Source organism: Eptatretus burgeri, chromosome 3 (assembly GCF_056783735.1).
Source record: "Eptatretus burgeri isolate ZD-2024b chromosome 3, Ebu_testis_v1, whole genome shotgun sequence".
Classification (NCBI taxonomy): Eukaryota; Metazoa; Chordata; class Myxini; order Myxiniformes; family Myxinidae; genus Eptatretus; species Eptatretus burgeri.
This window is the reverse complement of record NC_140963.1, coordinates 12,311,971-12,327,102: the sequence shown is the minus strand read 5'-3', so window position 1 is coordinate 12,327,102 and position 15,132 is coordinate 12,311,971. Positions and strand designations below refer to the sequence as shown.

Below are 15,132 nucleotides of genomic sequence, written 5' to 3'. Positions count from 1 at the left end.
TGCCATCTTAGCAATGGCTTTCTTACTGCCACTTGACCTGTCAACCCTGCAGCTCGAAGTCTTCTCTTCACAGTTGAAACTGAGACTTCCTTACTTCGACCAGTGTTAAGCTGTGCTTGAAGCTGATGTCCTGTCAGCCGTCTATCACGCAAGCTGTTGACTCTCAGAAAATTGTCTTCTGATTGTGTTGTGGCTTTGGGTCTGCCAGACCTCTTCCTGTCAGAGTTTCCTCCAGTTCCAAGTGCCTTTTGATGGTGTAGGAAACTGTGCTCACCGACACCTTGGCTTCCTTTACAATTTCTCTGAAGGAAAGATTGACACTTTTAAGGGTTATAATGGTCTGTCTGTCTTCGTTTGTTAATTGTCTTTGTCTCGCCATAATGAAAACAATACATGACTTCCTGCAGTGCAATATTGTCCAAATAATAATTTAAAGGGTGTAGCCACAGTCTGTTCCAAGCCTGGTGTTGGCGCAGTGGTAAGGGCAGTGGCTTGGGACCCAAGAGGTCCTGAGTTCAAGCCCCGTTGGGACACTGAATTAATATATGTATGTATATGTATATATATGTATGTATGTATATATATATATATGTATATATATATATAATGTGTATATATATATATATATATATAATGTGTATATATATATAATGTGTATATATATATAATGTGTATATATATATCTATATATATATATATAAATATATATATAAACCAAGTCGAAAACACCAGGGGGTTGACTCAGCCTGCCATCCTTCCGAGGTCGGCGAAATGAGCACCAGTTGTACTGGGCCCGGTGTATGCCCCGGTTAGAATAGGTGTACCATATCCCTGTGTGTCGTAAGAGGCGACCAGGGTTGCGTCAGGAAGGGCATCCGGCGTAAAAACCTATGCCAAATCATTATGCGGACAACAAAACGAATTTCCATACCGGATCGGTCGAGGCCCGGGTTACCAACGACCGCCACCGGTACCGGTGGTCAGCAGGGTACCAGTGGAAATTGTGCTACTGCTGGGCGAAGGAGGAGAAGGAGACGGGGAAGGCGAGTCCGGAGGCAGTGGGAGAGGGGGAAGGGTAGAAGTGTGGAGGTGAGAGTTGGAACTCTGAATGTTGGGACGATGACTGGCAAAGGGCGAGATTTGGCTGATATGATGGAGAGAAGAAAGGTGGACATACTGTGTGTACAAGAGACCAAGTGGATGGGGAGTAAGGCGAGGAGCATTGGAGGTGGTTTCAAACTGTTCTACCATGGTGTGGATGGGAGGAGAAATGGTGTCGGGATAATCCTGAAGGAAGATCATGTCAAGAGGGTATTGGAGGTGAGGAGGGTGTCTGACCGAGTGATGAGTGTGAAGTTGGAAATTGAAGGGGTGATGATGAATGTCATCAGTGCATATGCCCCACATATGGGGTGTGAGATGGAATATAAAGAAGATTTCTGGAGTGAGTTAGATGAAGTGGTGGAGAGTGTATCCAAGGATGAAAGAGTGGTGATTGGAGCAGATTTCAATGGACATGTTGGGGAAGGGAATAAAGAGGATGAGGAGGTGATGGGGAGGTACGGTCTCAACAAGAGAAATGTGGAAGGGCAAATGGTGGTAGAGTTTGCAAAAAGAATGGAAATGGCAGTGGTAAACACATATTTCAAGAAGAAGGAGGAACACAGGGTGACATACAAGAGTGGAGGAAAGTGCACACAGGTGGATTACATCTTAAGTAGGAGATGCAACCTGAAAGAGATTAGTGACTGTAAGGTTGTGGCAGGGGAGAGTGTAGCTCGACAGCATCGATTGGTGGTCTGTAGGATGACTTTAGAGGTGAGGTTGAGGAAGAGAGTGAGGGCTGAACCAAGGACCAGATGGTGGAAGCTGAAGGAGGAAGACTGTTGCGTGAAATTTAGGGAGGAGGTGAGACAGGCGTTGGATGGTGGTAAAGATGGGTGGGATGATGATGATTGGGCAACGACAGCAGAAGTTGTGAGGGAGATAGCTAGGAAGGTACTTGGTGTGACATCTGGACAGAGGAAGGAAGATAAGGAGACTTGGTGGTGGAATGAGGAAATACAGGAAAGTATAAGGAAGAAGGGGTTGGCTAAAAAGAAGTGGGATAGTCAGAGAGATGAAGAAAGTCGGCAGGAGTACAAGGAGTGGCGTCGAAAAGCAAAAAGAGAGGTGGCTAAGGCCAAGGAAAAGGCATATGACGAGCTGTATGAGAAGTTGGATACAAAAGAAGGGGAAAAGGATTTGTACCGATTGGCAAGACAGAGGGACCGAGCTGGGAAGGATGTGCTGCAGGTTCGGGTGATAAAGGACGCAAATGGGAATGTGCTGACGAGCGAGGAGAGTGTGTTGAGAAGGTGGATGGAGTACTTTGAGGAGCTGATGAATGAAGAAAATGAGAGAGAGAGAAGGTTGGAAGAGGTGGAGATAGTGAATCTGGAAGTGGGGTGGATCAGTAAGGATGAAGTGAGGACTGCTATGAAGAAGATGAAAAGTGGAAAGGCGGTTGGCCCAGATGGAATACCAGTGGAGGCATGGAAGTGCTTAGGAGAGATGGCAGTGGGGTTGTTAACCAGATTGTTTAATAAAGTCTTGGAAAGTGAGAGGATGCCGGAGGAGTGGAGATTAAGTGTACTGGTTCCGATTTTCAAGAATAAGGGTGATGTGCAGAGCTGTGGAAATTACAGAGGGATAAAGTTGTTAAGCCACACCATGAAGTTGTGGGAAAGAGTAGTGGAAGCTCGGTTGAGAGGAGAGGTGACGATCTGTGAGCAGCAATATGGGTTTATGCCAGGAAAGAGCACCACTGATGCGATGTTTGCTTTGAGAATGTTGATGGAGAAGTATAGGGAAGGCCAGAAAGAGTTACATTGTGTGTTTGTGGATTTAGAGAAAGCTTATGATAGGGTGCCAAGAGAGGAGTTGTGGCATTGTATGAGGAAATCGGGAGTGGTGGAGAAGTATGTGAGGATCGTGCAGGATATGTATGAGGACAGTGTGACAGCGGTGAAGTGTGCGGTAGGAATGACGGACCGGTTTAAGGTTAAAGTGGGATTGCACCAAGGATCGACTCTGAGCCCTTTCCTGTTTGCAATGGTGATGGACAGGTTGACGGACGAGATCAGACTGGAGTCTCCATGGACCATGATGTTCGCGGATGACATCATGATCTGTAGGGAGAGTAGGGAGCAGGCTGAATCGAGCCTTGAGAGGTGGAGGTACGCACTGGAGAGAAGGGGAATGTTAGTCAGTAGGAGAAAGACGGAGTACATGTGCGTAAATGAGAGGGAGGGTGGTGGTATGGTGCGGTTGCAAGGAGTTGAGGTGGGGAAGGTGGATTGGTTTAAATACTTGGGATCAACTGTCCAAAGTAACGGAGAGTGTGGGAGAGAAGTGAAAAAGAGAGTGCAGGCAGGATGGAGTGGGTGGAGAAGAGTTGCAGGAGTGATTTGTGACAGAAGGGTAGCTGCAAGAGTGAAGGGAAAGTATACAAGACGGTAGTGAGACCAGCTATGTTGTATGGTTTGGAGGCGGTGGCGCTAACAAAAAGACAGGAAGCAGAGCTGGAGGTGGCAGAGTTAAAGATGCTGCGATTCTCGTTGGGAGTGACGAGGATGGATAGGATAAGAAATGAGTGTATTAGAGGGACAGCGCAGGTAGGACGGTTTGGAGACAAAGTGAGAGAGGCGAGATTGCGATGGTTTGGACATGTGCACAGGAGGGAAACGGAGTATATCGGGAGAAGGATGTTGAAGATGGAGCCGCCAGGCAGGAGGAGAAGAGGAAGGCCAAAGAAGAGGTTCATGGATGCGGTGAGGGCGGACATGCGGGTGGTTGGAGTGTCAATGGAAGATGTGGAGGATAGAGCAAAATGGAGACAGTTGGTCCGCTGTGGCGACCCCTAGCGGGAGCAAGCCGAAAGAGGAAGAAGAAGAGCCACAGTCTGTTCCAACACTGCTTTTATACAGGCAGAGGGTTTGCAACTCATAAATAATGGTTGGGACACCTGTAGAAAATGTTTGCATCAACTTTCAAAGCTTAATTTACTTCCATTTCTGCAGAACAGCTGCAGTTGCTAACCCATTATTTGTTCCCTGAAAAGGGCCTTTTTAACAACTCTGAAATTTGCATTATTTTTCAGTTTTGGTAACCCAAAGTTTTTTTTTTTTTTTTTTTTTTTAACCTCTGGCAGTTTATCTCTTTGATTTGTACCATTTTAGGTTATTCACTGGACTTGAACTGCTTAAATTTCAGTAAAAACTGGAAAATTGTGGTGTTCTAAAACTTTTGACCGGTAGTGTAAATGTATGTACATATGTGTATCTATGTGTGTATAAATATCTATCTATACATATCTACTGTATATGTATACAGTATCCATATATATATATATATATATATATATATATATATATATATATATATATATATATATATATATATATATATATATATACTGTATACATACATACATATACAGTATATATGTGTAGATAGATATTTATACACACAAATATATATATATATATATATATATATATATATATATATATATATATATATATATATATATATATATATATATATATATATATATATATATATATATATATATATATATATATATATATATATATATATTGTTGCGAATTCGCGCCCGCCGGCGTGCGAACGGCCACGTAACTCGAATCGCGGCACGTCGCCCACCGGATGGACAATTCTGTCGTGACCCTCTCGGACTAACGCCGGGAACTAGTCACGGGTGGGCCTTTCGGCCTCACCACGATCGTGTCAATCGGCCCCCCGCGTGGGATAGGGTTGTTCGCCAAATTCGACCTACCTAAGTACCCACACGGAGAGTAGACCGGGCGATCGCACCTCGCCGCAGGTCGACTTCGGACACGGGCCACTTTAAGCGACCCGTTCCGTACTATCGGGATAACCGAGCAGTGTTATCGTCAACCTCGACGGTTCCGATTAATTATTGGGCGTATTTAGCCCACGACCAACCCTTTACGTGAAGTAAGATGGAGATTCAATTGAAGAAAAGACGAAGCGAAACGGGAAAGACAGTTCAACATTAGGCACATTTATTCCGCGGCAAACGGAAAGCACACATATACAATTACAACAATTATGCACCAAAAGCAAATGTAAAAGAAACACAACAATTATGCACCAAAAGCAAATGCAACAAAAGAAACACAATGCAGATCTACTACCGACTACGCGAGCACACGGCAACACTTACACAGTTTTACTTTACAGACGGCGCCGACAACACATATACTCAAAAGCAAAAGAAAAGGGGCCACCCTCTACGACCAAGGGGCAGACGGGCCTGTGGGCCAAGACCGCGTCGAGCCTACCCGTCTTGTGATGAGCCGCAAAATGGCGGCGGCGCCCCGACTCCGCGCTCCTCGCTGGCACTGCCTGGAATGGGGTGGGAACGGGGCCCCCCTTTTCGCACTATCTCAGCGCGGGGGGAAACAGGGGGGGAGGGTTGTTGATGCTCTGGGGAAAGAGGATAGCTGGCTTGCTTGGGTCTCGCGACGAGCGACTCCACTGCGCCCTCGACCGCGTTCCCGGCTTCTCCTCTCTGCAGCTCCCCGACAGACTCCGAACCCCGACAGACCGACTCTCCTCCAGACCCGTCTTGACTGCTGCTGCCACTCTTCGCCGCCGCCACAACTCGCCCGAGCCCGAAACAGAAACTCTCTCGCTGCCGCTGCCGCTGCCACACCTCTCCAACTCGCCCGAGCCCGAACCAGAAACTCTCAACTGACTCAACTCGCCCCGCGCTCGGCGCTTTATAGTGCGACAGGAGAACCCATATGCAGATTTCCGGATCAGGATCGGCTCGGGGGCGGAGCCACGCTCGCCCATTGGACGGAGGAAAAGTGGGCGTGAATCATTCCTGATCCACGAATCTGCATATATCGATTCTACCCCGCTGCGCCTGGAGGCGGGGCCAAATCGCCCCGCGCTTAATGATTGGACGGATCAGAAGTGGGCGTGAATCATTCCTGATCCGACTTCCCCGGAAAGGCCGCTTTTTGCACCCGCTGCTCGGCGCGCGCCCTGTACGAGTCCAGGATCGGTGCCCACAAGCGGTGCGGGAATGGCGGCAGAAGGAGGAGAGGTGAAGGTGGTGGAGGGTTTATTGTGGTGGTCCCTGGCCACTGTGACGCTTGGAATGGCGGTGATGCGATGATTGCGAGAGCGAGTTGTGACGGTAAAGGTCGTGGCTGTTGGCGTTGTTGTTGTTGTGAAGCGGAGTTGCGGTTGGTGGTTGTTGTGTGATGGCGGTTGAGACATGGTTGGTTCAAAATAAAGATAGAACAGAAAAACGGCTATCTTGAAGGGTCGCAGCCCGAATGAATCACATTTATTCCCTCTAAACAACGGGTTTGGGATAACTACACATATACTTACAGAGATATCTCACCTACGGGACCTGAATGGTGGTTTGCGAATTTCCTCAACCACAACAATATATATATATATATATATATATATATATATATATATATATATATATATATATATATATATATATATATATATATATATATATATATATATATACGTATATATTGTTGCGGTTCTCAGAACCGCACGCAAACAACAGTTCGGTGTCCCAAGACAGTTATTCCATTATTATACGTGTCGATCGTCCCTTTCCATTTGTTTAGCGGGACAACAAGGGAGTGCGTTGTGACGATCTAATAGCTCGGGTTGCTTTCAGCAACCCGAGCCTTTCTCTCAAGCCTTCCTCTTCTTTGGCGTTCCTCTTCTTCATTTTCTTCTTCATTTCATCCCCACTCTTCTTTTCGTCTGATTAGTCCTGAGGTAAATCAGCCACGTGTGGAGCCACGGTGATGAAACTGCTGCACAGAGATCCTCGTTCCCGGGCGAGCCCTTTACCCGGCGTGTGCGGTGAGTCATGTCTGCTTGGCAGTGCGGGATTATCGACTCGAGCTTCCGATGGTCTGGGGAGGATTGCCGGTTGCATTAAAAAGGCATGCGAATAAATTACTCTGAAGGGGCTGCACAATTGGTGTTTTTCACAACACAGGAAACACAGCCAGCACGACTCCCACACTGCACGGAAAGCGTACGGAGGCTGATAAAGACGATGACCACGCCATGTTTGGTGGGATACGAGTGTGCGGAGTAGAAACGGCTTGTTCCTTTTAAACCCCAATATCCGACACATATTGGTGTTCGTCCAGCGCACACGCTCGCGGAGTCATGTGAACGCGAGCGCTGGTCACGTGCGTAATGGGGAAACCATGCGCACTGTATGTAATGTGCTCGAAAGCAGACACTTATGCCGCTCGTGAAATGTGCATGGATTTATCCCTGACGATGTACCTTCGGCCCTCTCTGGCAGCAGCGGATTCTCCACGGATGATGAACGTCTTCTCTTCTATACGGCCAGCGAAGCTGCGATCGAGCCGGGGAATGTACAGTGCGGGCCACGTTGGCGCGCGCTGAGCGAGCGCGTTGATCGGCGCTGGTCGAATGCCCAAACAGGCATGCGGGACCCTCGACCGGTCGCTTGGGCATGGCCCGGGGGTTTTTGCAGGACGATTCGCGTGCCAATTTGGGTGTGGGCGATTTGTGTCATGTCGTGGGTTCGGAGCGAAATATGTTTGCTGTCTGGGATGGCCTTGCCGGAAATGAAGTGAGGCAGTTTCCGGCCAAAGTTGGCGGGCCATGTGAGGGGTCGAGGCAATCGGAGCGCCCTATTTAGGTGATGATGTTTCGACTCGGCATGGCCCCTCCTCAAATTCCCCCCCCCCCACCTTCCTCTCTCTTGCCTCATGCCTTTTCTCTTGCTCTTTCTCCGCCTATCTCCTGCTCTTGCCTGCCCTTGTCAACACCACCACGACCCGCCTCTAGCTGCCCGGACTCGGCCTCCTCGTCTCCGCCCACAAGACGTTGACCCCACCCACCTACATGGTCCCACCGACCACTCCACCGTCGCACTCTGGACTCCACCCCTTCTCGACTCAAACTCCTCCTTTCACGAGCACAGTCTCCACACATGCGGCTGAAGCCAGAGACGATGCACCCACTGTGTCGGGGACCGCACCACAGAGAATTCCCCCCCACCCCCCACCCCCAAAAAAGTATTGGTGGCGCGTTGTGCTATCGGGCGCAAAGGTACCGAGATCATAGCCTCAACTCCCCTCCCTTCCAGGTTGCAAAACTTTCTCTTCATGGGGTTGTGTGTGTGTGTGTGTGTGTGTGTGTGTGTGTGTGTGTGCGTGCGTGTGTGCGTGCGTGCGTGTGTGCGTGCGTGCGTGCGTGCGTGCGTGCGTGCGTGCATGCGTGCGTGCGTGCGTGCGTGCGCGCGCGCGCGCCGGCGCCTGTCTGCTTAAGTCAGACTGCATAATATCGTTATCATTGGTATTGTTATTAATTTTGCGTTCAGTTTGCTCTGTGTCCCCTTTTGTAAGTTGATTGGAAATAAATCATTATTAGGAATGTTCCCAGCTCGTCTTTGTGGTTTCTTTCATTGATCCAGCATCGTCCGAATCATAGTTTAGCTGGGACATTATTCCCAATGACCCGTTCCTTTTAGCCGGTACGTCCTTGGCAGTGTCGCTCGGCTGCATCTGATCCGGCAAAGTGATCCGGTTCGGATAAGGTGTACTGAGGGCGTGTTCCCTGGTAATTAAACCACGTGATTCATTAGGTAACCTGATTAACCTATAGACGGGAGGACCCTAGGTCACGCGGTTGAGTTATTGGCGTCCACGGTCGGTTATGTGACCCGCCGCATCATGGAAATGTCCGTGTGTGATGGCCGACAATTCCGGGGAGTCTGGTGGGAACCGACACCTTCTGGTTTTCTCACCCGACCCCCGGCCGGCAACAATATATATATATATATGTATATATATATATATATATATATATATATATATATATATATATATATATATATATATATATATATATATATATACACATATATCTTCTTCTTTCGGCTAGCTCCCGTTAGGGGTCACCACAGCGGATCAACCGTCTCCATTTAGCTCTATCCTCCACATATTCCATTGACACTCCAACCACCCACACGTCCACCCTCACCGTATCCATGAACCTCTTCTTTGGCCTTCCTCTTCTCCTCCTGCCTGGCGGCTCCATCTTCAACATCCTTCTCCCGATATACTCCGCTTCCCTCCTGTGCACATGTCCAAACCATCTCAATCTCGCCTCTCTCACTTCGTCTCCAAACCGTCCTACCTGTGCTGTCCCTCGAATATACTCATTTCTTTTCCTATCCATCCTCGTCACTCCCAACGAGAATCGCAGCATCTTTAACTCTGCCACCTCCAGCTCCACTTCCTGTCTTTTTGTCAGCTTCACCGCCTCCAAACCATATAACATAGCTGGTCTCACTACCGTCTTATATACTTTCCCCTTCACTCTTGCAGCTGCCCTTCTGTCACAAATCACTCCTGCAACTCTTCTCCACCCACTCCATCCTGCCTGCACTCTCTTTTTCACTTCTCTCCCACACTCTCCGTTACTTTGGAGAGTTGATCCCAAGTATTTAAACCCATCCACCTTCGCCACCTCAACTCCTTGCAATCGCACCATACCACCACCCTCCCTCTCATTTACGCACATGTACTCCGTCTTACTCCAACTGACTATCATTCCCCTTCTCTCCAGTGCGTACCTCCACCTCTCGAGGCTCGCCTCAGCCTGCTCCCTACTCTCCCTACAGATCATGATGTCATCCGCGAAAATCATAGTCCATGGAGACTCCAGTCTGATCTCGTCCGTCAACCTGTCCATCACCATTGCAAACAGGAAAGGGCTCAGAGTCGATCCTTGGTGCAATCCCACTTTTACCTTAAACCGGTCCGTCATTCCTACCGCACACCTCACCACTGTCACACTGTCCTCATACATATCCTGCACGATCCTCACATACTTCTCCACCACTCCCGACTTCCTCATACAATGCCACAACTCCTCTCTTGGCACCCTATCATAATATAAGCTTTCTCTAAATCCACACACACACACACACACACACACACACACACACACACACACACACACACACACACACACACACACACACACACACACACACACACACACACACACACACACACACACACACACACACACACACACACACACACAATGCAACTCCTTCTGGCCTTCCCTATACTTCTCCATCAACATTCTCAAAGCAAACATTGCATCAGTGGTGCTCTTTCCTGGCATAAACCCATATTGCTGCTCACAGATCGTCACCTCTCCTCTCAACCGAGCTTCCACTACTCTTTCCCACAACTTCATGGTGTGGCTTAACAACTTTATCCCTCTGTAATTTCCACAGCTCTGCACATCACCTTTATTCTTGAAAATCGGAACCAGCACACTTAATCTCCACTCCTCCGGCATCCTCTCACTTTCCAAGACTTTATTAAACAATCTGGTTAACAACCCCACTGCCATCTCTCCGAAGCACTTCCATGCCTCCACTGGTATATCATCTGGGCCAACCGCCTTTCCACTTTTCATCCTCTTCATAGCAGTCCTCACTTCATCCTTACTGATCCACCCCACTTCCAGATTCACTATCACCACCTCTTCCAACCTTCTCTCTCTCTCATTTTCTTCATTCATCAGCTCCTCAAAGTACTCCATCCACCTTCTCAACACACTCTCCTCGCTCGTCAGCACATTCCCATTTCCGTCCTTTATCACCAGAACCTGCAACACATCCTTCCCAGCTCGGTCCCTCTGTCTTGCCAATCGTTATCAATCCTTTTCCCCTTCTTTTGTATCCAACTTCTCATACAGCTCGTCATATGCCTTTTCCTTGGCCTTTGCCACCTCTCTCTTTGCCTTTCGCTTGTACTCCTGCCTACTTTCTTCATCTCTCTGACTATCCCACTTCCTTTTCGCCAACCCCTTCTTCCTTATACTTTCCTGTACTTCCTCGTTCCACCACCAAGTCTCCTTATCTTCCTTCCTCTGTCCAGATGTCACACCAAGTACCTTCCGAGCTATCTCCCTCACCACTTCTGCTGTAGTTGCCCAATCATCCCACCCATCTTTACCACCATCCAACGCCTGTCTCACCTCCTCCCTAAATTTCACGCAACAGTCTTCCTCCTTCAGCTTCCACCATCTGGTCCTTGGTTCAGCCCTCACTCTCTTCCTCAACCTCACCTCTAAAGTCATCCTACAGACCACCAATCGATGCTGTCGAGCTACACTCTCCCCCCCCCTTTTTTTCATACCTTGTCGAGGCTCGTATGAGAGCGAACACACAACTCACAGCAAGGGGGAATGAGACAAGAGGGGCGGGAGTGGAAGTGACAAAACAGTGGGGAACAGACACATTAGGTGAACTGTGGAAGGGAGAGGGATGGGGATGGGACGGGGAACATGGCGAAGAGAAGATGTACATTACAGGGACTTTCAGGAAAGAAAGCACGGGAATTGAAGGAAGTGGGCTTGGGTGGATTATCGGGGGTAGAAAAAGATCGAGGATTTGGATGGGGGAAGATAAGAGGTGGTGGTGAACAGCTGTTTTGAAAGCCTGGAGGGAAGAATGGGAAAGAATAGAGTGAGGAAGTTTATTCCAAAGGCGGGAAAAAAGAGGAATGAAAGAGTGAAGATGAGCAGTGATTCGTGATTTTGGTAGTTTTACCAGAAGGGGGTTGTTGGCGGACCTTGGCGGACCTGCCACCACCTTACAGTCACTAATCTCTTTCAGGTTGCATCTTGTGCTTAAGATGTAATCCACCTGTGTGCACTTTCCTCCACTCTTGTATGCCACCCTGTATTCCTCCTTCTTGAAATACGTATTTACCACTGCCATTTCCATTCTTTTTGCAAACTCTACCACCATTTGCCCTTCCACATTTCTCTTGTTGAGACCGTACCTACCCATCACCTCCTCATCCTCTTTATTCCCTTCCCCAACATGCCCATTGAAATCTGCTCCAATCACCACTCTTTCATCCTTGGATACACTCTCCACCACTTCATCTAACTCACTCCAGAAATCTTTATACTCCATCTCACACCCCATATGTGGGGCATATGCACTGGTGACATTCATCATCACCCCTTCAATTTCCAACTTCACACTCATCACTCGGTCAGACCCTCTCCTCACCTCCAATATCCTCTTGACATAATCTTCCTTCAGGATTACCCTGACACCATTTCTCCTCCCATCCACACCATGGTAGAACAGTTTGAAACCACCTCCAATGCTCCGAGCCTTACTCCCATCCACTTGGTCTCTTGTACACACACTATGTCCACCTTTCTTCACTCCATCATATCAGCCAACTCTCTCCTTTTGCCAGTCATCATCCCAACATTCAGAGTTCCAACTCTCACCTGCATACTTCTACCCTTCCCCCTCTCCCACTGCCTCTGGACTCGCCTTCCTCGTCTCCTTCTCCTTCTTCGCCCAGCAGTAGCACAATTTCCACTGGTACCCTGCTGACCACCAGTACCGGTGGCGGTCGTTGGTAACCCCGGCCTCGACCGATCCGGTATGGAAATTCGTTTTGTTGTCCGCATAATGATTTGGCATAGGTTTTTACGCCGGATGTCCTTCCTGACGCAACCCTGGTCGCCTCTTACGACACACAGGGATATGGTACACCTATTCTAACCGGGGCATACACCGGGCCCAGTACAACTAGTACTCATTTCGCCGACATCGGAAGGATGGCAGGCTGAGTCAACCCCCTGGTGTTTTCCACTTGGTATATATATACACACATATATATATACATCCATATATATACATATATTAATTCAGTGTCCCAACGGGGCTTGAACTCAGGACCTTTTGGGTCCCAAGCCACTGCCTTAACCACTGCGCCAACACCAGGCTTTCTATATTATATTATATTATATTATATCATATATCATATCATATCGTATCATATTGTTACGAATTTGGAATTCGATTGCACACAACATACAGGTTCCTTTAGTCAGCTATGTCGATAAGTGCTTGTTCCCTCGATAGCTCACCTTCCATTGTTTAAATATTTAGAAATCGATTAGTGTGCTGCGTGATTTAATGTCATAATTAAAGAGCGATCCCAACACAATGGAGACGTCGCTCCCCCTCTTCTGCGAAGAGGAAGAAGAGCCCTTCCGTCCCGTGATTCATGACGTCAACAACTCCCTCCCACCCGTGGTTGAGTGGGGGATGGATCATGAGGGCATGAGTCACGCCGGGCGCGGGGGAGGGGATGGAGAAGGAGAAAGAGGAGAGCCTTTCTTTTTGTTCAGAGTTGAGGGCTGCATCGTTCAGCAGACCTTCGGGTCCTGTTTGGCTTGGGTTAGGGTTGAGGATTTCGGAAGCTTTTTGCTTCTGCAGAGGAGTTGTTCAGCAGAGCTTCGGGTCCTGCTTGGCTCGGTAGGCTTTTTGGAGAGCTGCTTTGTTTTGGAAGAAAGTTGAGCCGGTTGCTCGGCTCGAGCTGCGAATGGTGGCGTCTTCTTCTTCTTGGTTCTTGGAGCTCTTTGTTCTCCGTTTTAGTTCCTGGCTTGGTGCGACTCATCGGCCTCTTCTTGGAGGTGGTTCCTCGGGGAAGCGACGCATCGATGGGAAGGATCGGCGCCTCGTCTCACCAGCACGTGTTCAGAAGCGCGGGAGGATTCGCGGGAGCTCGGTAAGGATCGCGGCTCATGGCGATTGGATCCAGCTCGCTCTCGCTGGAGCCCGGGTCCGAACAACTTGAAGACGACATGAGGTGGAGAGGTTCGAGATAGGCTCTGGGTTTCAGCTCACCTGTCATCCGAGCTGGAGCACGTGATAAAAGGCCTCAGCCACCATTTCTTGGGTGTGTGTGTGTGTGCGTACGTGTGTCCGTGGGCCCGTCTAATAAGTACGAAATTGTTAAGTGCTTTGTGTGCTGTAAATCTTTGCATTGCATTTCGTATTGTTGAAATAGTTCTGCTCTTACGTGCTTCCCGAGTTCCCCATTATTATTAATAAATACCCCAATTGTTAAATGTTTTTAGCTCGTCGCGTCGATTCTTTCATTGACTGAGCATTTCGTGTGTTGGTAGTTTGCCGTTGGTTTGCCGTAAAAGGGGGACATTCGGACCTATGGTTCTCGGCGATTAAGCCGCTCAGAATCGCGCACGGGACAGGCTCGCCTCAGCGGTTTGTTCTGTACGAGTTCCATTGAGGATGGAATACCCCAGTAGTTGGATCACGTGGGTATTTAGGTACCTTTTTTTTTTTTTTTTTTTTTGGTATACCTTGGTCGAGGCTCGTATGAGAGCTAACACACAACTCACAGCAAGGAGGCATGAGACAAGAGGGGTGGGAGTGGAAAGGACAAAACAGTGGGGAACAGACATATTAGGTGAACTGTGGAAGGGAGAGGGATGGGGATGCGACGGGGAACATGGCGAAGAGAAGATGGACATTTCAGGGACTTTCAGGAAGGAAAGCAGGACAAATGAAGGAAGTGGGCTTGGGTGGATTATCGGGGGTAGAAAAGATCGAGGATTTGGATGGGGGAAGATAAGAGGTGGTGGTGAACAGCTGTTTTGAAAGCCTGGAGGGAAGAATGGGAAAGAATAGAGTGAGGAAGTTTATTCCAAAGGCGGGAAAAAGAGGAATGAAAGAGTGAAGATGAGCAGTGATTCGTGATTTTGGTAGTTTTACCAGAAGGGGGTTGTTGGCGGACCTTGAGCGCCCTGTGGAAATGTGGTGGGGACAAATCGCAGAGAGAGCAGGGGGGGCAAGGCTGGAGAGGAGTCGGTAGAAGACAGAAAGACCACCGACCAACCTGCGGTGATTGAGTGAGAGGCCCAAAGACTCAGCTTCATTGCGGGAGATGCCGATGATCTTAAATGCCCTGGTTTCGACAGCGTGAAGCCGAGAAAGGTGGGATGCAGGAGCACCAGCCCAGAGGGGAGAGCAGTACTCCATCAGGCTACGGACAAAAGCTTTGTAAGTGGTCAGGAGCTCAAGAGGGCCGAGGAAGGACTTAGCACGACGGAGGATTCCCAGTCGGCGACTGGCTTTTGAGGCGAGGTTGGAAATGTGACTTTCCCAGGAAAGGTCATGGCAGATAGTGAGACCTAGAAGCTTGAAAG

At 48.6% G+C, this 15,132-nt stretch overlaps 1 protein-coding gene across 2 annotated transcripts in view; it reads left to right on the top strand.

Moving 5' to 3' along the window:
• Window positions 1-15,132, top strand: part of LOC147029405 (activin receptor type-1-like) — a 118,260-nt gene that overhangs the window by 20,687 nt on the left and 82,441 nt on the right. The gene's annotated exons all lie outside the window — the stretch shown is intronic.